Source organism: Larus michahellis, chromosome 7, assembly GCF_964199755.1.
Source record: "Larus michahellis chromosome 7, bLarMic1.1, whole genome shotgun sequence".
Classification (NCBI taxonomy): Eukaryota; Metazoa; Chordata; class Aves; order Charadriiformes; family Laridae; genus Larus; species Larus michahellis.
Window position 1 is genome coordinate 55,138,242 of NC_133902.1, and position 27,789 is coordinate 55,166,030.

The 27,789-nt window shown below is 37.9% G+C and overlaps 1 protein-coding gene and 1 long non-coding RNA gene across 11 annotated transcripts in view; one reads left to right on the forward strand and one right to left on the reverse strand.

The window, feature by feature from the left end:
- LRP1B (LDL receptor related protein 1B) overlaps nt 1–27,789 on the reverse strand; it is a 743,839-nt gene that overhangs the window by 492,648 nt on the left and 223,402 nt on the right. The gene's annotated exons all lie outside the window — the stretch shown is intronic.
- LOC141746770 (uncharacterized) lies at nt 13,077–20,320 on the forward strand. Of its 2 annotated transcripts, XR_012588481.1 has the most exons (4): nt 13,077–13,144; nt 14,218–14,363; nt 15,452–15,580; nt 20,000–20,320. It is a non-coding gene; the product is annotated as an uncharacterized LOC141746770 (long non-coding RNA). The 2 variants fall into 2 exon arrangements; XR_012588480.1 differs by lacking the exon at nt 13,077–13,144 and having other exon boundaries at nt 13,967–14,363; nt 20,000–20,282.

Sequence of the window (27,789 nt, forward strand, 5' to 3'; positions counted from 1 at the left end):
ACAGACATATAAGATAAGAGAATTAATAGGATACATAGAGAAACAGTTAAAATATGGTTTAAGTGCCTCTCAATTCTATACAAGCCCATGGAAAAGACAAGAAGCTTCTGGAAAAGAATAATTAATATAATCTATGTCTATATGATAACCTCTTCCGCTAGTGTCCTTTACCTAAATATCTTAAAATAGTTATATCATCATGAGATAAGAGAGGGTGTCATCTTGTGAGTTAAAGATTCCCTAAAAGACAAAAAGGATATGCTAGAATTACTTCTTTTTTTTTTTTTTTTTTTTTCTCATAATAGGAGAGGTAGGTTATTTCAAGGATCAGTGCTCAGATCTGTGATATTCAACATTTAAGCAAATCATGTGGCAAGTTTGAACGTTGGTACATAAGTTTGATTGAAAAGGCACGGACAATACAGAATGTCTGGTGATAAAATGGTAGATACAGCTCAATGGCAACGAGCTGCGCGCAAGTAAAAATAACCCTACCTAGCGCAATAATAGGCCCTAGATAATACATTGCCACGCATACAAGACATCTGGTGTCATGTCAGACAGCTCTCTAAAAGTGTCAGCTTAATGCTCAGCAGCACTCAAAAAGGCAAATAGAAAACTATTAAGAATTTCTCAAAAACATCATCATGCCATTGTATAAATTCATGATGTGCCATCTCTGGAATTTTACATGCAATCCTAGACATCTTACCTCAAGAAGGACTTAGAGCAGAACTACAGAAAAGTACAAAAAAACTAAGATACACTGTACAGAAGTTTCTAAATAGAAAAAAAAATAATAAAAAGAAAAAAAACTCACAAGCAGAGCAAAATTTTTTAGTCTGTTTAAGATACAGGAACAAGACCTGAGTACGTAAAATAATGAATCAAAAGATGAAGCTGAAAAAAAAAATTATTATTTCACGTGTTTCATACAAAAAAAAAAAAAAAAACAAACAGGATAAATTTAAAAAGAAAGAATCTTGTAAAACTAGAATTTAAAACCACAGTTTTTGCAAGACACTGTTGTAGGAGTTGATGGAAGTCAATGGGTCCCAAACCAGGCCAGGGGCAGAGTTTGTCGTTGCCTATCAGTTATGATATACAGACACAAATTCAAGCTAAGAAATGCCTTTCTTTTCTCCTCAAGTCATCAGTTAAAACCTGTGAGGTTTTACCCAAGGTTGGGTACGTCTCCATTTGTCCTCTATGTTTTATGTTTCCCTAGTGGCCACTTTCTAAAAGACTTTATTGAATTGGTTGGACTCGGTATCACCAGCTTAGCTGGGTTTATGCTTCTGGGCTATGCTTCTGAATCCTTAAGCTTATTTATTATTAGTGTATACCTGATCCAACTGAACTCTGATTTAGCTACTATTTTATTTATTATTGGATTAGAGGTATCTTACCAAGCTGAAATAGCTAGGAGGTAAGAGTTCATTATAAAGCTATGTCCCAATACAAAACGTTTTCTCTCTTTCCTTTTCCCCCCCCCCCCCCGCCATTTATTTTTGGATTTGGCATTCTCATAGCTTTCCAAAAAAATAAAAGTTCTTTAAACTCCATTTTACGTAATGTGACAGACGGAATGTGTTCCTCGCCCCGTGTCAAAAATTTGTATCTGTGCAAAGGGGGGGTTGAGAGCACCCTGCGCAAGGTCAGCAGTGAGACAACATTTAAACCAGCGTGAACCTACTCATGCAGAACTATTAGCTAACCGAGAGCTGAAAATCTGCTGAAAATTTGCTGTACTGCAAAAAGTGACAGACAATTTCATGGCAAAGGTCAAGGACTGAAATCAACAGAAAAAGATTCTGCTTGAGCCACTGGGCAGTATTATCCAGTATTTTTCTCTAAAACAACAACTTACCCAGCAAATTGCTAAATTCCTCCCATTCAAGACACACCTCAGGCAGACAATACAGCAGGATTGCAGTCCCCTGGCAGTTTAAAATACCTGCTCCTGATCTTTCTCTATACCCCAGGCTTGGCCGTCCTCCTCCTGCGTGCCAACATCAGCACTTGCACAATCCAAGCCTGCTTAGAGAGCTGGAACATGTAAGAGCTAACCCTACCCATCAAAAAACTGAATCGTCTGCAGGCGGATCAGCTCCCAGCATCGCTCACTGTGCAGATGAACAGATTTTAAGTGACAGCAAAAAAAGGATACGACAGAAACACTGCTGCTAGAGGAGCCATATGCAAATAGTCTGATTCACTCTATTTTTTTATCGTTATCATTATTATTATTGTTGTTCAGTATAAAAAAAGAGCCTAGACTTCCGTAACATCTTATTTCCCCAAAAAAAAGTCCTTGCTAAAGAGAAGAAAGTGGGAGGTTTCCTCATCTTTTCAGGTAATTAGTCACTTCTCTCTAGAAAGATATTTTTCTAAAGAGATTTAAAATGCTTTCAGTCCCAAAGATAAGTAAAGACCTCCCAGTAGTACAAGGAGATCCTAATTGATTAGCATTAGCGACATGTCCAACTACATAAAAATAATTGAATTGGTCAATGAGCAATTGTCTCTTCTGCTTGTGCAGAGGCGTTACGAGGGCATAGGAGAACTGAAAGAACATGCTATTGTTAACGTGTCATGTCAGATTTTGTAGCGTTAGTACTATTACCAGACTATATCTTGTTAAGGAACATCCCAGCTGCCAGGCAGCTAATTATAATACAACAGCTAAATATGACGTAACACTGTCGGTCCTCATGCGTGTCATCTCTGGTACGTTTTTGTGGGCTGGGGTCCTGACTCAGGCAGCAATTCGAGTTTGAGCTATAGAGCTCCATCCTGATACCGAAGAGGTGACTCTTCCATCAAAAGTCCTGCCAAGCCATGGGGTACCGCAGTTAACGATAACATCCTAAATCCATTCACTTCATAGTTATTGTTAGACAGAAAGCCACAAACACAGGCAGGCAATTAAACCCTTGCAAGGCTGTGGCAATGCTCTATCGCAGCAGTTTTAGTATTTCAAAACCTACGGTTGTTCTAAATTGAGACAAATAGAAGTGTCCTGAGCAGTACTGGCAGGCTGAAATGTCTTGTTTCAAACTTCTACTTGCACTCCTTGGTTTCATGAAGCGTACAAGTATGTAAGATGGTATTTGGGAGGAGAACACAGCCCATCACAGACCACGCTGAAGGTTCTGTTCTCTGTCTCTCCCAGCACCTGATTCAGGGCACTCAAACACAGTCCTTTTAGCTGTTTTCAGCACAGTTCTGACTAACACAGTACCTTGGGAAGTCCTTCTTCCCCTTCCCCTTTTCACCCAAACCATCAAACTGACAGATCCCTGTCAACGTGCTTTGGCTTTACAAAGCCCACAAGCTCTACTTATATTTGCTGTTGTCCAGCACCCCGTCATCTCAGAGACACATCTACCTTTCTCTGCTGCTCTTCTGACACATGCGTCCATTGCACAAACCCGGCTGCTCCCCTCTTCTGCACCAACTGTCCTGTCCGTCATAAGTACAATGTATTTAATCAAATCCAAACAAACCTCCCAGCCACCAGCTAGGTTGAGAAAAAACAAGAATGCTTCAAAAGGGGATGCAACTCTTTCAAAAATAGTCATTTCTCCAAGCACCAGATTTCAATAGCTTAGATTTGGGATTTCTTTGCCGGTTCACTAGGCTTCCAGATTTCCTTTCACATCTGCTCAGGGCTGGATACCCTACATCTACTGAATTTTATTCAGCTTCTCCAAAGGGAATTTATGCAATAATTTAATTAAGGCTTCCTTTTGTTCAGCTAGCCAGCCTGGTCAGGGGATTACAGGGATCCCAGGCCCAGGCAGGATGAGTATGTGTTTGTGTTTAAGCCATTCTGATGATGAATTACACCACAGGGATGGAAAAAAACCAGATTAATATAGGGACCATATGATATCACCAGGAACCTATTGTACTTTTAAAAAAACTCTTTTAGTAAGAATGGAAGAAAATTGAAAAATAGTAGTGCTTTCAACGAAATGTTTGGTCAATACCAGTAAGAGACAGAGTTAATTGAGCCTGAGGCTCAGTTATGAGGAGGTCCTTGGTGTTTCAGATGTTCGACAGAATCTCCTATTAAGACAGAAGATTTCGGAAACTCCGAAGGCTGCCTCCAATGAATGATTTATAGCATTCTTCATACTTCTAATCAGCACAAGGAAAAGCTTGCCTTAGATTATTTTCAGCAATTTCCTCCTCACCCCAAAACCAGGTCATACACCAAAAGTACACAGGTCTGTAAAAATGAAATATATTATTGCTATGTTAAGAATATAGGTATTTAGGAACATTTAACCATGTTTACTTCAGGCTTACCTGAAATTGTAGTCTGGGGTTTACTAATGTTTTTGTTTTATTACCCTGCCTACTCTCAAGACAATCAGAACTTATCCAGCTTGATAGAGTAATGCAAACTAAACAATAAGATAATTTTAAAAATATATATCGAAAGCATGACTATCTTGAGGATGTGCACTACACATAGGGGCACATACCTGAATACAGATTTATAATGCTTATTGTTTAAGCATATGAACAGTGAGTGAACGCTATTCATTTTTATGTGCTCACAAAGGTAGCAGCAGACAAGAAAGCCAATTTTATGTGTGCCGAAAACCTAGACTTAGAATATTGTCTAGGATCCTTTCAGAGACGTATTTTACTAAATTAAGCCCTTAAAACAAAACTGAATTTTGCATAGAAATTCTAAGTCAATTCTATATTCAAAAATAGCACTTACTTTCCTAATGCCAGTTTCTCCTCTTCTCCCTATATGATCAACCGCTACTTCTCCCCTTTCCCAAAAAGGACCTCTTAATTTAACACAAAATAATAATAATTTTAAAAAAACTTCTCTGAGAATCATTCTCCATTTCATCTCTTCTAGTTGTAGAACTCTAAATCTAGCTCTCTGAGCATATTTACAATAAACCGAAGTAAAAAATGAGGATTTTTTTATTGAAGCATTTAATCTCTTTTTTGACTTAAGAAATGAATAAATGTAGACCACTTCCTCAAGGAAGATCAACTGTAATGGCTTCTTTTCATTTGCGTTATGGAATGCTGACAAAATTTCAGCCTTCTCTGTCCTATTTCATTATCCTTCCCCAGTTTTTAACAACATACGCTTTGTCAGCACTCTTCATTTATAGCATATTGCTCTATTCTCCATGACTGTTCTATCCTGCTAAAAATAGAATTGGGAATTTGTCTTGCATAACTCAGGTATGGGGCTTGTTCTATCTTCTATTTCTTCTCACCTTCCAAAAATGCACTTACTGTCATTTCTGTCTTGAAGCTTCTCAAAATAATATATACCAGTGAGGTATATATATATTGCTCTTTCTTGACAATTGCTGATTCCTTAGCTTGATAGACATTTTCCCTGATCTTATAGGCAGCATTAGTATAGACAAAATTTATCCACTCTTCAGTTTGTGCATGGAATTTTGTAACTTGTCTTTAGCTATCAGAAATTTCCACTTCATTACTTTTAAGACAGAAATGTTATAAGAGAGAGTTGCATATTTACCCACACGGCAGTGCTTGGAAATTTTTGCTGGACCAAGTTTTGATGCCCTCACCGAGCAAAGCTCCAGACTCCATACCTTTGGAATGTTTTGTTGGAAAGTGGCTCAGCTGGCCTCACAAATACACAGTTCTCACCATGATGCTGATGATCCCTCCGTGTAAAATGGACGGGATCGCTGCAGTGAGATAGTCCAGTCACCTCTGTAACTATGGCAAAAAAATGGTTTGAATTTTCCTCTATTCAGCCCAAACCATACACCTATGGTTTCAGCCTTTAGCTACTATTATTTGATTGACAGTAAAGTACCCCTTCCCTCCAAATTTCTATCAAATTACTGTTCCCCATGCAAAAAACAAAGTCAGCCTTTAACCTTCACTTCCACAATTTGGACAAATTAAGATCTTTTAGTTTCTCCCACTTCTCCATTACAGGAAAAGCATATAGACTTCTCATTTTGCTTGGAAGGAAGTCTTTTACGAATATTGTTTAAATTGTCAACAGGTGCCTTGAACTGTGGACAGAGGGGACTTTCTGACAGTGTTTATAAATGAACAAAACTCAGAGGTACCATTTTTCCATTCCTACCTGATACACCTTGTGTACACATACCAGGGGATGGCACTAAGAACTCATATTTAATTCATTTCCATCAAAATAACCGCTTGCAAAAGTAATGACTTCCTAGGCAGCATCTTCCTTTCAGAAAAGTATGGCTTTAATAAAGGCATGGGCTTTTTTGCATGCTGCTTGATTGCACACAAGAAATTCCGGCCACTCTGAATCTGATCAGTCACTATCATCACTAACCGCATCCCCAACCCCTGTCTAATCTGAAAATATTACGAATACTCCTTTTATATTTATTACTTGTGATAAAAAGTGTTAAATAGTACAGAAAAAAAGAACCTCAAAACACATCTACTCAGTGATGCCAAAGTTTTTTAAACAAAATTGTTCTAAAATATATTAGTTGCTTATTTTTAATCTACTGCAACGCGTTGTTTTTCTGTTCTTCTTAAGGTACCATGTGCTACAGATGTTTTTGCCAAGGCATATGACTAATGTCAACATCTTTATTTTAACAATCAAGCTTGTAATCTCATCAAAAGCCATATCAAGGTAGCTTGATAGGATCTATTTTCCCTCAGCTAACGCTGTTAGGCATTAATTACATTATCTTCCTTAAATTTCTATTAAGCAAGCCTTGTATTAACCACTACATTATTTTGCTCTGGATCAATATCAAGTTAACAGGCCAGCAATCACCAGGACCGTTGCAGTTACTCTTTTTAAATATTGGCACAACATTATCCTTCTGTCTGGCATCTGTACCTTCCCCAGATGAGTTATGTTAGTTATTACAAAGAACAGTTCTATACAAACAACAAAAATACCATTGCCGAAGTAACTTTGACATTTTTGGTATAAAACTCCAGAACACATTTTCAAGAAGCCTTAGGCATCTACATCCATGAACATTAAGAGCCTACATCAAACTTTCTAGCACTTACGGGTACCCAGAGCTCTTCTTACAGAGCAGGCACAAAAATGAGGTCTCAAAATGTTCAAGTTTATGGTCAAGACCCATCAGGGCAAGACTACATTCAGCTCTTTCTCTTATCGGGCTCATCATGTAGATGAGCTCTGATTATTTCCGGAAAAAGAAAAAAAAAAAGTGCACCCCTGCCTACTACTGCCTACCCTGCTGACAAAACACTCCCCAGGGGAGATCCCAGTCCACATCCTCCTCCAGCTGAGGAGACTTTAATCCCTTTTTCACACCTCCTTGGAGGGTTCCCAACTGTTATGCTGTCGGGTATTATGCAACTCCATCTGTTTCTACTATCACATTTTATCTGGATTACGTATGTAGTTACTGAGCTGAAAAGAGGGAAAAAAGTAAACCTGACTCTAATGCGTGGGTGGAGGGAAGAGCTGCATCTCCGGGCCCTGCTTCTATCACCATTTGTATTTCGGTGGCATGCTCCAGCCAGTGAGCTAGTGGTCGAGAAGAGGCTTTTAAAGAACAATATAGCTAATTGAAGAACACAGCATCAGCTATTGACAAAAATTATTGCAGAGCAGATAGTAATAGAAAGCTATTGATTAAAAACATCCAGAAGGAAATAGTTCCTAAAATTTCTTAGACTATGTTTGTATAGCTATATTCATAGAATGGTTTAAGTTAAAAGGGACCGTCAAGATCATCTGGTTCCAAACCCCCTGCCATGGGCAGGGACACCTCCCACTAGACCAGGTTGCTCAAAGCCCCATCCAGCCTGGCCTTGAACACCTCCAGGGATGGGGCAGCCACAGCTTCTCTGGGCAACCTGTTCATATATATATATATTCATATATTCATACACAAGCACACACATATATTTATATATTTAAAAATAAAGACTGCAGTGAAATAAAAATTGACATCCCTGTAGAACACAAATTGCATTGTAAGTTCTGAAACAAATGAAATGTCATTTCATTTTCCTTCTACTTCTGGATATTATACTGCACTGCATGATGTAGAATAAAAAAACATGTATCTTATTAAAATAATAGATGTTGCTACAATATAGATTTGGCATAGTTTATACATCTAGAAAAATGAATCAAAATTATGAAGCAAAAATGAAATGTTGCAGATGTCAAGATGAAAACTTTTGACACTATCAAAACAAAATGAGGAGCTTACGTAAACCTACTGTAACTGAAGACAGCAGTGATACAGATGGGAGCTAATACAAGTTTTAGATCTCAAGGAAAGTTCAAACTCTGGTCAAAAACATTGCATAGAAAATAGGTGTAACTGCTTTACTACTCATATCTCTTTTAATACTTTTTTTTTTTTTTCCCCCCAGAAATACTTCTTTCTGAGGGGTAAACCGTCTTCCACAAACAATACAGTATTTCAAATCAGTGCAAATTATTTAACTGTTTTCTGCTAAAACGTTATTATCAGTGACATAATTACAATCGTTCTTTTATCAGCTAATTTTTCAAAACAAGCAATACCACTTGCTTATAACATTTGACTGTACAGCGCCCAGCAGATTTCCTTTTCCTCTTTACAAAGCTTTTGAAGCAGCAATGCTAGTAAACCAGAGTACACAATACCCAAAGGAGCAGTTTCTCTTCACTGCCTTTCTAACTTCGCCACTAAAAGTAACCATATTCTTAGTTACTGATAATCTGTGCCTATATTTTTTATTATTTCTTTTATTGACAGTTCCCTGAGAACAGCAGCAAACCAGTAGAGTAATTCAACCCCAACAAATAACGCTCTGCACTGACACAAGGAACTCAGCATCTTTGAAACTTGTACGTGTTTTCCAGCTCAGAGAATCTCAAAGAAACATGAGGTGAGCTGGAGGTCTCCCTGATACCACATTCAAAGTAACAGAACTCTGTTTATTTTCTAAGAAATACTCTGTATACTATCAAAAAGGAAAATTCTGCATGTCTCCAACACTTTCATCCACCCTATATAACAATGACAATGAGATGTTTGCATTTCATTGAGTATGCGGCAAAGAAGCAATTTCAACACGCCTGAATTCTTTTCTACATTAGTGTACTCTATGCAGTGTTAAAATGCCAAATGCTTACCCATTTCACTCACCACTGTAACAAATATATGTAAATAATGCATAACAAAAGATCACAATATCAAGATTCTCCACAGAAGCCTCATGTTAACTCTTTTTTTCTATTAATTCTTAATGCACAATGAAACGGCTAGTTTCTCAGAGTGTACGCTGCTGGAGCAGAGCAACTGATCTAAATACAGTGAATGCGATGGATGTCCTGTAGCAGAAGCAGGATGATTTCACAAGCCAACACGGAGATGACTAGCTATTTTTTGTGTGATACCAAACCACAGACAAATACTTCATCAATTTTTAAAAAACTCAACCCTTCCTCCAAACCAAAATATCAGTTCAAGCCATGTCTAGATGACACTGCTCTCTCATATAATTTTAAAGAAATAAATTACATAAATTCAGAGGGTTAGAATGTAGGTGTGGGGTTAAAAACAACAACAACAAAAAACCACAAACAAACAAAACCACAAAAAACACCCCAACATCAAAAAATGAAACAAAATGAGTCATCTAGACAATTGATTTTTAGCCACAAAGAAATACAGGCAAGGAAAGAGGCAAAAAAAAAAAAAAGAGAGAATTATTTATTCCAGAAAGCCTTAGGAACTTCTTATCAAATCCATATAAAAACAAAAAAGGTATAACACATTTCTTAGAAACATTGGTGTAGTTTAAGTTAACCAAGCCTATCCTAATCCTATATATAATTTATATACAAAGTCCTGTAGCCTTTTAAAAAGAAAGTACTCTTATTGCAACAGCTTACTTCTAATTATGATCAGTTACAACTTTAACAAGCTTAGGGAATCGATATGGCTTGAGAAAAAAGCTCAAACACAGATTAAACATGCTGCAAAACTCTCAAATCGGTTATGTTTTGGTACAGCCATTTTATATGCTGTTCATGTTGGGTGACTAGTTGATATTGCCGACCCTTAGCTGTTACCCTCCTGCGTTCATAACGTCTATATTTCAACATTTTCATCAGGTTGAGTCTAGTCAGGAAACTGCCATATTCCATTATGGTCCAAAGCAAACAGTTACTTGTGGACTCATTATTGCCTGGTTTTAACTAGCATAACGAGTTTTTAACAGATTTTCAGAGCACAAGCGATTAAAAGTAAGTAGCGCGTGCCAGACGCGAGGTTTGAAGTTCCTGCTGTGAATACCAGATCTCTTTGTGCCCTCGTCTGCATTTTCAAATGCTGGCTCACGTACACCCACGCTCAGAAAGCAGGACACTTCACCATCCCACACGCCCGTAGCATGCAGGAAATAAAACAGAATGGTTAATTATTGTCTTTGGCTAACTGGTTCCCTACCTTTTTAAAAAGTGTGGCCCACCTTGGTCAAATTCAGTTTGGGCAATTAAAATAACTGCTTTAAATGCTTACTGTCAGTTAAGAAAAACAATGAATATATTCTTTCTCCAACAACATACTGTATTGCAATAATCCTCACAGCCTGCCCTGGGTTCCTTCTGCACCTTGGGAACAGCCACACTTGGTCGTCTCCCCGTTTCTGGTGGCCTGTCCTTGTTGGAAACAGAATAGGACAAAACCAAACCTAGGGATGAGGCTTTGAGAGGAGGAATCAGAAAGGCTGTTTGTCTTATTTGCTGCAGATTTTGGAAACATAAAGATGTTCAAGAGACTAGATATTTAATAAAAAATTCCCTTTTACCTCCCCTTGTGTGAGGGTGCTCTGGGAATCGTAATCCCACCGCAAGCACAGCAAGCCTCCAAGGACTGCTGTTACTTCCTGCCTCCACAGAGACTCTGTCCCCTCAGAAGTCCCATCCCAATCAGCTGCCTCTTTTTAGGCATATGTTCTTCCCACGTTCTGATTATTTGAAAGTTTGAATATGTGATACTGTTAAACTAGTATTAAGAACATTCTTTTTCGCTTATGCTGACTAGCCTTTCTGGACCAGGTCAAGAGGAGGCAGAGATTTGAAGGACATCTCCGGCGGCTCTGCCAGGCAGAGATCTACACAGGCAAAATTCATCTTCGTGCTTGACACAAACACATCAACGGTGACAATATTCCATCTGGGCACTCTGTTTTCTCAGGCTGTCCACTAAAGCCTCTATTTCTTTGAAAACAGTTCCATTTGCTTACTGTGGAATAAACTGCTAGTGAGCTACGGCAATTCCAGGTATTTGTAGCTACCCAAACTGATTAACTGGTTGTCAGAATACTTTGGTAGAGAGCTGTAAAAATCACATTTTCAATCAGACTGAGGACGTGGTAATTTTATGTCTGAAGTAAAATGTCTTCCAAGGAACAGTTCCTAAGACTACAGTAGAAGAGTAGTTTAAAGTTGCTGAAAAGTACAAATTAAGTAGCTATTTTGGTAATGTGATTTTAGAAATTAAATAGCATTACAGGAAACATGTCACAATTTGATTTTGGGGTTTTTTGACAACTCAGGAAAAATGTTATTAGAAGATGAAATTTCTTAAATACTGCTTCCCAAATTAGAAACAGTTAATTTTATTTTATTTTTTCATTTATTTAGGCTTTGATAGGGGTTTTGGATTTGGGGGAATTCAGAGCTGGAGTGGAGAGGGCAAAGAGGAGATGGAAAAGACAAAAAAAAAATCATCTTAAACACCAAGTCCACTTCAATGGAAGAAAAACATGGAAAATTAATATGCCTTTTGCTGAATAAACCCTGTATAGGGGGAAAGCCTGTAATTTGAATTCTTTACCTAAGAATTATATACAATTATAACCAGAAAAAAAGAAACAAGACTGAGATCTAGTTTGCTGCTTTCTTGTCTCGGCACTTTTTCATTCAAAGAGACAAGGTTTGAAGAGTCCTCCCTTGCAGTCTTGGGGGCAGCTCTATGTGCTGCCATTTAACCTACAATGGAGCGCCAGACAATGCAGAAGAAAGTACACGCACATTTTAGCCAGCAATTAGAGGGGTTTATGAGCTCACTCAGAATGTTATTCTGTGAATTGATGAAAAAAAAACTGGTATTTCTTTCATGAGCCGTTGACATTTGTGAACAACAAGGCACCAGACCATCAGGTGGCTAATTTAAGCATTAACAGTCCTTGGCAGGAAAGACAGCCAGACTGCACACAGGCATTTATGACAGCATTTCTAAATGTAGGTTTTAGTCTGTAATCCTATAAATGAACATTCTTTTGTGCAATATTTTGACAAATCAAGGGAAAAAATGCCAGGAAAAATCCAGCAGATAGTATGAGTCACACCTTTCCTAAGCCATTTCAGGCATCTGTTACTATGGGACCATATGGATAAAACAGAAGATGCAGGTACCTTTTCCAGTCACAAGTATTTTCAAGATATGCAGACAGGCAGAAAAATGTTTAAAAAAAGAGAGACCCCAATTTCATTGTCTCCTAATACTATGTACTGTGCTTACAACAGATTTTTTGTTATCACCGTTACAGTTGTCATTCACTGCTGCTCTTTACACTCTGATCTCCAAGTGCCAAAATCAAAACACTTCACTTTTAAAGATTTTGTTTTGTTTTCCTTTAAAGTGTGTCTGGGACTGTCCAACACTAAGCTCCTCATTCCTCATTCAGATTTCAAAATTTGATTATTTTACTACAAGCTTATTATACTGTTAGAAAATGAATTAGTTCAACAGAATAGTCTGGAATTGTATTTATTTTCCCCTTATTAGAAGGTCACTGAATGATGAATATGAAAATAGCTTTGATACCATGGGTTAATGGATCATTACCTACATTTGCATAAAATAGACTTAATTGTCACTGTTCTTTTATTTTATAGCCAAACAAGTTTCAAGAGATATCACCACTAAAACCAAGAAAACCTAACACATATTAAATGCTATAAATAACATTTGCTTACCTCATGTGTTTCTATATAAGGGTTCCAAAGTGTTGGCAGACCTATAAAGAATCAGAAGCTTGGAGGCAGAATAGCCCCTGCTGGCACTACATATGTCCAACTGCACTTGGGAAGGAGATGACACAACCAAAATCCCAGTTTCTAAGACAGGTAAGCGAATCAAGGCACAACTCTTGGGAGGGTTATTCATCTTCCACATAAAGATCATAAATTAAATTAACAAATTACATTGTATGAGTTCTTTATTATTAGCATGATGTATCAGTTTAAGATTTCTAAAAGTGCCTGCCGGTTTTAGTGAATTTTCCCATTCAGGGTATCAGAAACATTTCAAGAACAGACTGGTAAGTATTTTTCAAGCTCTTCTTGAGGTGTGAATGAATTAAAAAATTACAGAAAAGTGCCATTTTCAGGCACTCAAAGAGCTATCAAAACTAGAAAGCAAAGCCTAAAATAATATGCCTTTTAAAATGCAAAATCACATACAAGCATCTATAAATCTGTGTGTCAGAGTTTCAAATCAGCTGGGCTAAACTGACTGTAGAAGGTAAATTAGACAGTAACATCAGAGGAATCTGTCACAGTATGTTGAGGAATATCGAAGTCTTATAGTAATTTAGCAGTACGTTTTGGGGGGGGGGGGTTATATGCATTTTTTTCTTAAGTAAGTGCTGCTGTTCTGAAAACTTCTTTTGCTTTGCTTTGATCTGCTCACAGCCTTTTGGCCTTTACGCAGGCCTCTGTGCTGGTTTGGATCCAGCAGAAACATTAGCACAGTCAGGGCTTTTTTTCTTCCTTCCATCCTGAAGGTTTTTAAATATAGTATTTCCTTTCCAACTTCCTTATCAGTAAACCATATGCAGCGCTCATCGTGAAAGCTGTGTTATCACCTCTGGTCTTCCAATGACAATTCTAAGAGAAATCAGCTTTAAATCAATTACGGCATCAATCAACCTCCATGCACTTCAAATTCAACAGGATCTTGGGTTTGAAAATATCCACTGCAAAGAGGGGCTGAGTATATACACAGATGACTATCTTTCTCTCAGTTGCGATGTCTTTTTATCATAGTGATAAGCAATGACACTTGAAACAAAAGCGTTTGAAACCTGAATCTCCCAGCCTGAAAAATGTTAGTGTCTCAGGACACTAACAAAGGAAAAAAAAAAAAACCCAAATCAAAACCTAATGCTGCCTGTTTGATCGTCTGTGCTTCTTTCCAGCAAGTGAAATAAAAGTGCAAGTCTACAGAATCTACAAGGAGTATAAAATGTTCTTTCTTTCCCTGTATACCCCTTGCTGTCCTGCACTGAAGGTAATTGCTGCTTAGTCAGGAATTGGTGAAAAACAGAATCAGCAGCCGCAACAGGTAGGTGCGATTGTAGGCATAACAGAGGTGGACAGGGGTCCAACCTCTGAACGTGCTCCATTGCAAGCCAGCGTGCTCTCACTTATCCTTTCAAACCCAGCTAGAAAAAAGGTCAATTTTCTGTTAGAAATCATTTCCAGGACCAGTATATAAATAAAGCTTGTCTATATTGACAAGTGTATTTATTATCCGTCTCTGTTCATCTTTCACTGAAATTCCACTTCTTTATTTTTTTCATTAGTGAAATGTATCAGCAACGTCTTTTGCCTTGCACACCCCTAAGCGTCCCACCAAACTATCGCTAGCACAAGGAGAACGTTATTAGAGCTTCGCATGACCATAGGAATCCTCGAGTCGTCCTTTGCAAATCGCTTTAATGATACCCTTCTTTGAGATTTTCGTGGCTGTAGTCCAACACATAACACAGTAAATTTGAAGCACATTTGAAAACAAATATAGTATCAGTATAGCATTGGCAAATAACCTGATACACATATGGAGGACTGTTTCAAGCCGCTTTTCTGAGGTGGATCTCGATGTACATCACTATCAATGAAAATGGGTGGGGTTTTTAATTAAAAATAAATCAAGAAAGATTATGCTTCCTGCTCTCTTTATTTTCTCCAGAGGAAGTAATCAAGTCCTATTCTGAAAACTAAAGGATATTATATCAAAATGATTTTACTAAGTATAATTAGAAAATAATATTATTTCCAATTTTCAGTAATAAATCTAATGTGTTCTTACTAAAACATTAATTAGAGGTAATTTAATTGTTACTTAGAACAAAAAAAAAATCCTCTCAATAACTAAATTACAAAACTTTATGACAAAAGACGGCAGGTCGTCTGCCCGCGTATATAATCAGAAAAGGCCTCGATACTCATATTGAGGAAAAGAAAGGAGACGAAAATGGAAGCCCAAATCTTGGTTTCAGTCTTACAGTAAAAGTAGTTAAGAATGTTTGCTTTGATGAGAACAGGCTGACTTTAAACATGTGCAAGCATTAGTCAACAAATTGTTGTTAAACAAATTGAGCAAGCTAATACCAGTAACAGCCTCCGCCTGCCATGCCTGTTTCTCATCAGGTGTGAGACTCTTGATCCTGCCTCTGTGCATCCGTGGTTGGAACTCTTCTTCTATTCCCACACAAAAAGGCAGGTTCAATAAAGCAAACAGGACAGAAATTCGGATTCATTTTTCTTCTGTGTGCACAGGTTAGTGTGATTTATTCACCTATTTTTAACATTTATATGTATGTACGCATATATTCTGATAGCAAGAGAACTAAGCCAGGGCAGAGATAATGGAGGGGTTTTTAGAAGTAAAAGGACAATTTAACTTCAGCCTTCTGTTTTTCCTTTCTTTATAAAGGAGGTCAAGGTTGAGCTAAACTATTCATACTGTAAAATCATTTCATAACACAAGTAATGTCATTCCAAAGTAACTGCAAAACAAACCCAGTTTTTCCATTTTAACAGCAACTCTAAGAGAACAATGGGAGATCATATTCTGGAGAGAAGTACTAAGCTCAGTCGTGACCTTCTTTTACTATGAAATATGAATGTGAAGTGAGACGTGGTCTTCGGGTCAGGATACACAGCTCGGCTCTCCTGGTATCCAGGTGCAAGACCGATACACCGGTGCTCCCAGTCTCTACGGTTCTTCCAGCTGGAGGGAGTTAGGGGAGGAAGCACCAGAGAGCAACCTCTCCTCCGCTCATCATCTTAGGAGGGTCAAGAAGCAGCAAGTGAGGATGCTAAAGCTCAGGAGCTGATTTGGCAGAGCGGTTTAACAGATAGTTTGGCCTCAGCTGATTTAAATCCTTTGGAATTCTGTTCCTGAGAAAACCCATAGGAGACTTTCTACAATGGATAGAAAAGGACTAATCAAGTAGCTTCCCTCTGAAGGCACGGGGAGGAGAAAGAAGTGGGTATAATCCAGAAGCCTTTAAGACCAAGATACTTCTGAATTCACAGAGATCATAAAGCAGCTGCAGGAAGAGAACAGGGAGCCCCTCTGCTGCTCCTGGTGCCAGGAGGCACAGGGGACAGGGTAACAGGGGACAAGTTTTGCTCATACTATTGGTAAAACATCAGCCTGATGTGCTGACTGCATGTCACAGCTGGGCAGGGACAAGTTCTAGAATACTTGAAATGGAGATTTATCTGCAAATAGCTCTCATATGGGTACTCAAGACTTCAAGGGAAAATTCTCTCATGTGCCCATCTTTGCTATTGAAGCCAAGTTTTATAATCGGTGTAATAAGCTGAAGAATATGGCTCTATTGTTTATTTTTTTTTACCTTTTTTTCTATCAAAGGCAGTTCAAGAACCTAACTCCTGTGGTGATTAGAAACTTTCTTTTTATAAATAAGGAAATAATAGTATGAAAAGAGAATTCAATGTGAGCCTTTCACTAAATGTAATTCCCAACTTGAACCGAAGGTTTTGTAAATATTCTCCAACATTTCCTTACCACTGTTTCACATATCTTTGATCTTCTTGTTTCTCTCTGGGGCAATTTTTAAGTGTCAAAATAGAAAGAAGAGAATAGACTGAAGTTGAGTCCATTCGAGTAGTTCAGTTGGAAGGGGCCTAAAATGATCATCAAGTGCAACTGCCCGACCGCTTCAGGGCTGACCAAAAGTTAAAGCACATTATTAAGGGCATGAGTCCAAATACCTCCTGAACACTGACAGGCGTGGGGCAAACCCTCAGCAAATATTTCAGTGATGATAACAAAGAAAGATAATCCTCCTTCGAACAGGAATATCCAACCATATTAATTTTCTGCTTTTGGGGATATAGCAAGCCAATGGTTACTTTTCTTGTTAAAGCTTGTAAACTGATGGCTAGCGTGAGATTTTTCTACCAATTAATATTTCATTTGGAATAAGAAACCATACTTTGTTACGTGGAAAAACCTGATTTTTTTGAGTTTACATATTCCTTTATACAGACCACAAACTTTAGCAGTCATTTTTTGTTCATTTAACGATCTACAGTATTTCTTGACAAGACTTTCTCCCTCATTTTACCTCCGTGCAAATATACTGCATGGCACATGTTCCATCCAAATCCGAGGCAAAGGTAAATGTACTGTAATAAGCAAAAAGCTATATATCGTTACACAGATGCATTAAGATATCTTATAAAGGGCATTATACCCTTGGGAAAGGCACCATTTATGTTTCATTATCCTAGCAATCTTTCCTTAGTAATAAGTAATATTTAGCAACACAGCATATTTAGGGCAAATCAGCAAAGCACGTAACTGTGTGCTTACATTTAAGGATGTGCCCACACCCAGCGCAGGCCGCTGACCCCCATTCAGAAGAGCACTTAGGAATTTCTGCGTAAAAACCTGAAAGCACGCATACATTTGAGAAACTGCGTGTATTCTCATCAGTTTTGCTTAAAAGCAAGGAAATTGCCTACAAAATACTTAAATCACTGCCATGCTTGTAAAATATTCCTCTTCCTGTTCCATGTTATAAACTCTTCTCTCCGGAGTTAATAGTTTTGCTATGTTCAAAGCTATTACAATAAACTATACAGATAGGGAAGTTCACAGAAGAAAGTAAAGTATGAGATACTCTGTACTGACAGCGAGTGTTGCAATTTTGCTCTGTTTCTACAGTCCACTCCACAATGCAATCCTCACTGGAACAAGGTTTAACATTTAACAGCTAAATGGTTAAATTTATTTGCCACTAACCCTCTTGGCTCTGGAAAACCTGAAGCAAAACAGAAAGGCAACTTGTAAACCACACTCTACTTCATGTGTTTGTGTGTGTCTGTTGGAGAGATAATTAGTTTGAATTAAAAAAAAAGATTTGTTGCCTTCCACCAAAGACACTGATACTGATGTGACGTTATCCTATTAGTCTTAATTTTCCCAATAAATACCAACCTTTAAGAGAAAATACACAGAAGAGAGGAAAACGGGCACAAGATCCAGCTTGCAGTTTTGAATGGTACCCCATAAATAGCAGAATGACAGTTTTGACCTTTTGGAATCTGCTGAAGGACAGAGATTTCTGAAAAGTCTGCATTTTGAATCAGGGTTTTACATAATTTTCTGGAAAGAAAAGAATCAGAAACTGCCTGTATACACGGAAGTTAGATTATGCTTGGCTCAAAGCTCTTAAGTTTGCAAGTGCTACTGTAATTCAAAGTACATTTACCAGACTTGTTCTTCCACCCCCCATCCAGTTTTAATACTTCAGCCCGTTTGGATTGTGGGGTTGTTTTTTTTCTGAAGTTGTTTCTAGGTAAATCAATAGATCTTAAACACGAAAAAGGTCTAAGAAATTTGCTTTGAAGAATTATATCAGTAAGTTACAAAACACGAATAAAATAAACTTCAAGCACAGAGCCTCCCAAAGCATCTTCTGGGAAGACAAAACTGTACTTAGTATCTGAGGTTATTGTATAGAAAGCCCTGGAGAATTATGCATTTGCAAATCAGACCGCATTTGAATGCCATTTTATGAAGGCTGGTTTCTGAGAGGCAGTTGTCACCTAGAGGCTCTCTGATATTAACAGCAAATCACTCCTGATAGTGTGTTTTGAATCAGAAGCAAGAACATGGTTATACCATTTTGATCTTATGCTAAATATTCATGTAATGGCCACAGGGGTGAATAGTAACTATTCTCCAATGAAATTATTTTTTGTATATAGGTGTCAATGTCACAGGAGCCGAAGATTAATCTTTCCTTTGGTTGCTACAGAAGCGCACGGACAGGACAGATGAGTTCTTACCACTGCCGACCCAGACTCCCAGGCTTTGCCTGATTGTTTGTGTTCTCCTGCCACGAACCAGAAATAAGATCTCAGCTTTACTAGATGTTAAAATGCTGGGTTGCTATTCCACTTTCATCCATTTTTTTCAGCAACTATTGTGACTTAACACCATCTACATTTTGAACCTTTTTTATTTTTTAATACTGAACTAACACGATGTTATGTAGAAGGCAGAGATTTAAAGACGCTATGTCAAATGATTCCATCACATATTTTTTTCTCCCCTTCATCTTGCTTCATATTATGTTTAAACCAAATAGATCCAGCCTTTGCTAATCAACCAGTAGAACCAAAAAGTCATCACCCTGTTTATCTAATATAGCTGTCTTGATGAGTTAAAGGCTGCTACCATGGAAAACATTCAACTAAATTTATTCTAATCTTGGATAGAGATATCTTAGATACGACATTATTACTAAACACAATGATCTGAATTGTAATTAAAACCAATATTCAAGGTGTTGTGCAATAATGTAAGACTAACCATGACTCTGCTGCCGCTAGAAAGAAAGCAAACTGTAATCTTAAATTCTTTCTCTCTCTGTAATCGGAACTTATCCTTTCCCTTGGTGCCCTGGCAGAGGTATATCCGCTATGACACTGTGGTTTGAGTCAATACCCTGTACGAAAGCCAGAGAGAAAGGAGCTGATCTAGAGAGTCTGTTCTGCTCTTCTCTTTCTGTTTACTTTCCTTGATAATTGTTTTGGCCACAACTGATATCACTGCAACATATTTACAGACCTAGAGCTGAGAAAAGAGAAACACTGAATGACAGCTGGCTGGTTTGTGGATTAAGCTTGGTTTTATCCTGACTCTCTTGGCAGGTCCTGTCATCATGCCATGGTGAGCAGAGAGCAGATACCAACTGGCAAAACCATACTGCAGGGCTGGAGACGCGCAGCCCATGCAGAAGAAAAGGGATATCACCAGGATGGCTGGTCTTTGAACTGCCAGCTATCAACTTCTGAAAAGAACAACAACCAAGGTCCGCAAAAATACTGGAGCAAGACTAAAAGGAATCTTTTAAATATCTTCTAAGGTGCTGTTAAAGAGAATTAAATAAAAGGCTCTGCACTTGGAACAGCTCATACCCCAAAGCTACCTCACTTCTATTTCATGCCAAATAAAAGCTGTATGAATCACATAATAAAATGTTATGGCTGCTGGCACAATTAATTAGAGATGGAGGAGAGCACAACTTTCACCTCAAACAGAAGTGTCATATTAGAAGAAGAAAAGCTGTTAAAATATTGTGACCATTTCTAACTGATTCAGCACAGAAATTAAGAGATGCTAAAAAAAAATATTAATTCACAGGAATTAACGAGAGTATGTATTACTGTAGCATTCCCACTACATGGTAATGTTTGTAAAACATCTTCTGGAAATCATGTTGTGATGATGGTGGATCAGCACTTCAGATGGCAGATCTCTTAATTTCTCTACTGCTACTCACGGCAATGAGAAACGTAGCAGTATCTTTATGGGCCAATTAAGTCTATATATAATTTAGGGACAAGACACTTCCGCAATAAATGCAGTAAGTGCTAAAGTCCACCTTCATACTCTTAAGTCTGACTATTCCTTCTACACTTCCAAAAATTATACTGCTTCCCCCATTTCAGGAACAAAAATGAATTTAAGAATTACTCAGGATCACTCAAGACTGACTACCCAATTGAAGAATTACTCGAGATTGCTCCTGCAACGTAAACCCCATGCTGTATTGTATTTGTGGCTGGGTTCATGAAGCACCATCTTTATGTAATTTGAGCATACGAAGTCCATACACCACACGCTATGCTAAGCTGCACCGCACAAAAAACCAGGGAATCTTCTAATAATACAATGAAGCAACAGTTTTGAATCAATGAGAATAAATGTAACGGTTTTCAAAGAATGTTTCTATTGTGAGCACAGGTAATGCCAGGTCTATTAAGTGCACCTACAGTTCCATTTAAATTGACAGACTTACTGGTGTGACTGCTTAACCTGAATGAAAAAGTTGCAGTTCTTGCTGTAAGTTCGACTTTTCTGAAGTCATATGGATGGTTGGTTTAGGAGAAATGTAAGCATAATAGTACTCAGAGTCATCAAAAAAAAAAAAAGTTAACAATGGTCAAAGTATACCTTCTGTTCACTAAATATGACTATGACCAGTCGATGCTATCAAAAGAGACAAGATTTAGGACCCAAGTTTTGGCAAACGAGGATTACCCTAATCATGTCCTGCTCATTTTAAACAAAATGAACAGTCAACCGAAGCAGGGTATCATCGTGTGACTTAACGGATGACAGCCAAGATGTCAGGTGTAACCACTGATGCCTGATTACGTCAATTAACACAAATACTATTTTAGAAATACTTACATACACAGGGCAGTTCAGCAGAGTTTGGGGATCTAGTTTTGACAAAAGCAAACCACGATTACACAAGGGTTCGTTTATAACCTCCCAGCGTGTGTCATTTCTAACTTGTAAAACTGTCCATTTAGAAGACCCAGAAATTACAAATCTCTATTTCAATTATATGTGATTACTAAACATGTCTTCAAAGTTTGTTTCATTTTGGTCTTTTTAAGGTTCCTTTAGAGGCAGAGTTGCTGTTTGCGTAGAATCCTGGAAACTTTCTGCTAAACAAGCTGTTAGTCAATAAGACTTTTCTTGGTCTTATGTTTTGATATTATGGTTTGTAAGGTTTGTTAGGTAAGAGTTACGCTCCAGCGACTCAGTGCAAATTGCAAGACTACACAGATACACCTAGTGACACGCTTCTGTCTCCAAACCTTATTAACAACAATGATTGACAAGAAGCTCTGTGTCTTAGAAATGAAACTTAACTAGGTTTTCTTCTGTGATGTTTACCCACAGGGAGTGCGGAAAAATATGTATTCCTAGTTAGAATTTTTGCTCCCTGCATGTAAGAGGAACCAAGGTTCCCCTAGGTATACATCCTTCTATGTTTATGAACTGATGTAGGAAGGAAGCACAGCTTATGGTATACTACTTTTAAATTGACTCATTTGTGATTTCATTAAAATGCAGAATAAATTTGATATCCCCGGGCAATATTTCCACAGAATTCTTTAGGTTAAGATTTTCTATTTCTCTAAAAAGAAAGAGAGATTTTCTAAAGGCTTGCTGATTTGATATATCATTAAAACTGCTGCTGAAAGAGGAAAGGAGAAAAGAACAAATTTCGTTCCTCACTATTCTCCATCACTTCTTAAAACAGCATATATCTCATGAACATGAGAAACCTAATCAGAAAGTTAAAGAGCCTCCACTTGCTGAGCATCTATGCAAAATCCACAGAGCAAATATTTTTGCATATGTTACTTTTGACTTCTCTGCCTTTTTCTTCCTTTTCTATTAAATGTATTTGTTCTGGATTAGATACACCTGGGTTTCGCACACTAAAAACTGAAAGAGAAAGCTCTTGGTATGAAGTTATATAGAGCAAGAAACTACAGTATCATTCCCTTCATTTCAGGAGTTTGCAAGATTAATATGAAATAAGCAACAGTCCTTGAAAAGAAGATATCATTAAGATGACGGAAATGCTGGTAGCGGTGATCACGAAACTGTCTCTGCTATCACTTCATTTTTAAAATATTGAGCAGTAACACATCCTCATTATCATTACCTTTAATTAGGGAAATACCTGCATTCCAAATCACAGCAGAAACTTCTAGGGAACTGCTACTTTGAACTGATCACCATTTTCACAGAGGCAGGGTGTCACCTCCCAACAGCAGCACCTTGTTCCTGGAGGAAGCAGCTTCTGGTGAAATCAAAACCACACCATGCTTAATTTTCCTCCGTCACCTTAAAATAGTGATGAGGGCTGAGGGCATACATCAATGATATTTAGCTAAGGCAATATGGAAATGAAGACAAGTATTTAGTGTGCAAGATCATACCTCTTTTCCTTAAACAAAAAGCCTAGAGATTTAGGTCTGAAGTGACAGTAAATAATAATGAAGCTCAGTAAATATCCTACAGAGATACCTGTGAATATTTCCTAAATTCTATAATCAACCAAAAAAAGAAAAGCCTCTATAGTTAAGGATACCCCATTCTATATAAAATTTAATCTGACAGACTACTTTGATGATGAACAATAAACTTTGATGAATAATAAAAAAGCATTAATGTACTTCTGGTTAAATATTCATTAGGCCCAAATATTTTTTATCTTTCATGAAACTTCTAATAATGCCATTCAGGTGCATTAGTGACCCTATAAGCTATCCTCAAGCAATTTTTGAACTAATGCTTGAAAATTTGGCACGCAGGGTATGCATCTGAGATGCCAAGATGAAAAATCATTTCAGAATTTTGTCATGGGAGATTTAGTCACAACCAATTATACTGAGGTTTTACACAGGCGCTAAAAGATAACGCCAGATCTGCACTGCGGGTGATCAAGGGATATTATTATTTGCAAAATAGCCGTTTCCTCAGTTGCAACAATGGTAATTAGCCAAGATAGTGACAGGGACGTACTCTTGATAGAGTAACCAAGTCTCACAGCAGAGGGTACGGTTTCCTTCAGCTGCAAGCTTGTATCAGACTCCCCTTATTAGCTATTTCTGCCTTACTCTTCCTGACAGTAGTGTTCTTTACACACTACAGTGTACCAAACTGTCGCATACATGGATTTTAGTAGAAAGTGTTAACTCTGACAAATTTGATTATCTCATTAATAGTTGGACTTTCAGTTCAGTACCAGCTTATCAAAGGTAAAAACTGCCACTTAGGCAGGAGACATTATATATAGGTCATCTGAAAATGCCTTCTGGTCGTAAAGCCATAGGGCAAACAATACAATACAGTATTTATCTTCTATATATATGGTGAAGATATAATAGAAATGTAGGGTGAAAAAAAAAATTAAGAGGAAAAAAAATTAAGAGAAAAGTTCCTTTATTTTTCCATAATGCTTCCACCTAACAGATCCATCATTACAGCTATTATTCTATGAACAAAGAAAGAAATCTAGTTTTGAAAGTTTAATTAAAGTTTTGGTTTTGTGACAGAACGAGTTCAGATCTGTTTACTTCAAATAATCGTACTGCTCCTTCAGTAGTTCTCGAGTTTGAGTAACAGCAGCCACGTTGTACGTAATGTAACAGACTCTTCCACTAAAACTCAGAGAGAGATCAGAGATTTTAACAGGAATGCTACTCTTCTTGGTCTATCAAACTACTAGAAAAAGTGAAATAATCTGTGTGTAGCATTTTTTGGTAGTGTAGGGTGCTTATTTACAAACTGGCCATTTGAAATTCCTGACATTTGGATTGCTGCAAGCTATTTATTCAGTAAGGACAAAAAAAACAAAGACTAAGGGAGAAGGAAGGTCAACAAACTGATTCAGAGTTCACTGCCCAATTAATTTCATCTGCTGGGAGTCTTGAACTTCTCTAAAAATTGGAATTCAGGAGGAAACATATAGCATGACCTAAGTATCTGTGACTGGCCTGATTTAGACTGCAAAAGCTGTGGGGACAACCAGACAAATACTTTTCTTTCCTGCATAATACAGGAAAGAAGTAATGTGAAAGAAGTAATGTAAAAGAAGGCAGCATTTCCCAAGTGACCACCAGAAGGTAAGCGTTGCAACAGAGGTTTTTATTAATGCTGTCTTAACTGCTTATCTTCTGAAAAGCCATTTCTCTTTGAAAGAGATGAACAGTTCATTGCAAAGTTAGCTGGCGAGGAAGCGTATGGACCCACTGGGAACCCGAGGTTGGAAATAGAAGGCAATATCGCTAAGTAATAAGCCCTATTTACCACATTAGGGTTTTTCTTTCATTTTGGTTTTATGTTGGGAAACTGTAAGCAAGGGGAAAAGTCAGTCTCCAAAAACCATAACTTACAAAAAGCCTTGAGCTGTAGCTGGGGGCGCAGGGGAAGTGGAGAAAAAAAAAAAAAGGGGGGGGAGGAAGTATTCTGCTTGATTAGGTTAGAACTGCTCTGAGAACAATAGAAATGGAGTAGAAAACAACTATCGAGTACAGAGAAGTGTACGGAGGGGAATATACTGCTCTGATGTCAGCTTCCAGTTTCAGCTCAAGTGCATATATTTCTTCCCATTAATAAGAACATATCTTTAATAACTTGTCTACTTACCTTAATAAATTTAGTTCTTCTGCAAATGGATGTTATACTAGGTATTTTAAGAATATCTAAGACCAAACTTGGCCAAACACATTCTCTGAGCTTATCCACAGATCTCAGTTTCTCTCTGTGATTGCAAACATTTAATTTCTTGTGCAATTACCTTATGCATTGCTCAATTCCAGATCACATAGGGCTAATTAAAGATTTGTTAACTTTTGCAAGGTTTCAGCTCTGACTAGTCACACTGAAAGGCGTATGTGAAGACTAAATATCTGTAGGCAGAATCTGCCTATCTAAAAAGCAGACTAATGCATATCGATTTGGCTGAAGAATCCCATTCTACCAGGGGACCTTCCCTGGGATGACACATAGACTACGCTTATATTTCTCACCATTCACTTGCCGGCACTGGCTCTCCATCTATGCTAATGAACAACTACTTCCCTTTGCTCAGATCACCAGAAAGGAGCAAAAAAAAGGCTTTAGAGGAGGGGACATAGGGGAGAATCTGTTTGGCCACAAGCAGCCTCACCTTTTGTGCTGCACCTACATGCAAGAGGAGAAAGAAGGAGCACAGAATTGGCTCCTTCTCAGTTCAGAGATGACATCTGTTGAGTGCTGGTGAAACGATGGGGAACATAAAGGAAAGAGTGGGGAAAATAACATTGCATGTGCAATCATATGCATGGGTGTGTAGAACATGCTCTGTGCAAAAAGGAAAGGACCTTTCAAGAAAGTAGATGCTAAAATGTAAGAAAATATCTAGTAAATATGCATGAATTTTTAGACGTTTATAGCTTGGCCAAATACAGATACAAAGAATAAGGATACTGGTGGTGTATTCCATCGGCAGGAGGTAGAGTAGAATATGTACACTCACAACAACATTTTTTAATGGCCGTTTGAATGAAGAAGGTTGTGGGTCACTTCGGATGAACTTCGGATGGAGGAATACAGAAATTTAGGAAATGCTTCCCTTCTTCATCGAGTCTTTAGAGCGTCTCAGTGAAAGGCTGTACCATTTATCTGGAATACTCAGCCAAACAACATGTTTTCCCTTAATCTCTCTTTCTCTTAAATACTGGATATATTTTGTAGGCTGAAATATCCTAGTATTTATAGCTTAGCTCATCTAACCGACATTGACATTTCTGCCAATATATTTAAAGCTTAGCGGAAGATACACAACTGAAAATAGGGTTTGATAAGGGAAGGCAGTAAATAACCTCAACTGTAACCCCTGCTGCAAGTTCTTCCAGTAACACATACAAAGCAAAGTTTTTCCCATAAACTTCCAAAGATATTATGTTAGATTCTTTTCAAGTCAAACCAATAGAAGTAGTAGTCTCCTACCAAATTATGAACCTGTCTGTGACCGAACTTATCTGCTGATTTGCTACATCTTACGTGGCAGAGCCGTCATCTCTTCAAGATGTCCTGCAGGAGCTGGGACAGACAGACTTCCGACATCTCTAATATTTGCTTAGAAGAATTGTAGGAAAATTGGTCTGTCTGAACAGTATTCAATCCAAAAAGCAATTTACATATCAAAACAAAGTACATCATTGAATGCACTTTTAAAACAGAAAGGGCACTTGCAAACAAAGTATTCGGCAGCATGTCTATTTTAATTATAACTATACACACAAAGCATACACTGTAGGCACAGAAATGGATGGCAATTCTCTCTCATTCTCCATTCGTGACCTGATTTCAAAACATTAGATAAGATGTCAGGAAACCATTTTGAGGGATGGTTAACATTTCCACTTCAGGACTTATATGATTTTTTCAATATTTCATCTGCCTGTCCTGTGCCTTCTTAGTTGGAATGTTCTTTATTAGCCTTCACATAACAAGACTGAGTGCCAAAAATGCAAGCACTCTAAATGCTCAGGATATTTCTCTTTTTAAAATCGTAAGTATAATTGAATACTACTTGCCTGAGGAGATTAGAGTTGCAATATGTCTTATATATCTTAGTTGATTGGATAATATACTTAATGGAACATACCTGGGAAGATGAACTGCTTATCTGGTCGTAGCATATGCCTCCAGGAAAGATAAGACACTTGACTTTTTTTTCCTCCCCAACTGATAGTTCTTGATAATTCACTTGTTTGCTCATTCGCATATACAAACTATTTTATGGAGCCTTGCACACCCACTCATCAAGGGTAAAACGCGGAGAGGAGCAGCAAACAAGCAGTAGCTCTCTGACCTCTCTGAGCTCCCCTGACCCCCTCTCCCAGCAGGTCTTCAGAGCTAAAGTAGCAAACCAGAAGACCTTCCGCATGTCCTGTGCTCTGTAAAAGGGGCTGCAGCTTTTCCTGCCGCAGCAAGTGAGATCAGCCAGCCTCGCAAGGGGCCTGGCCTGAACTGTAAACCCTTAACCCAGTGATTAAGCATCCTGGCATAAAGTTAAATGTACTGGTCCTTCCTTCACCCCATGGCCCTCTACTACTTATCAGCCATTGTCAGAAAGACA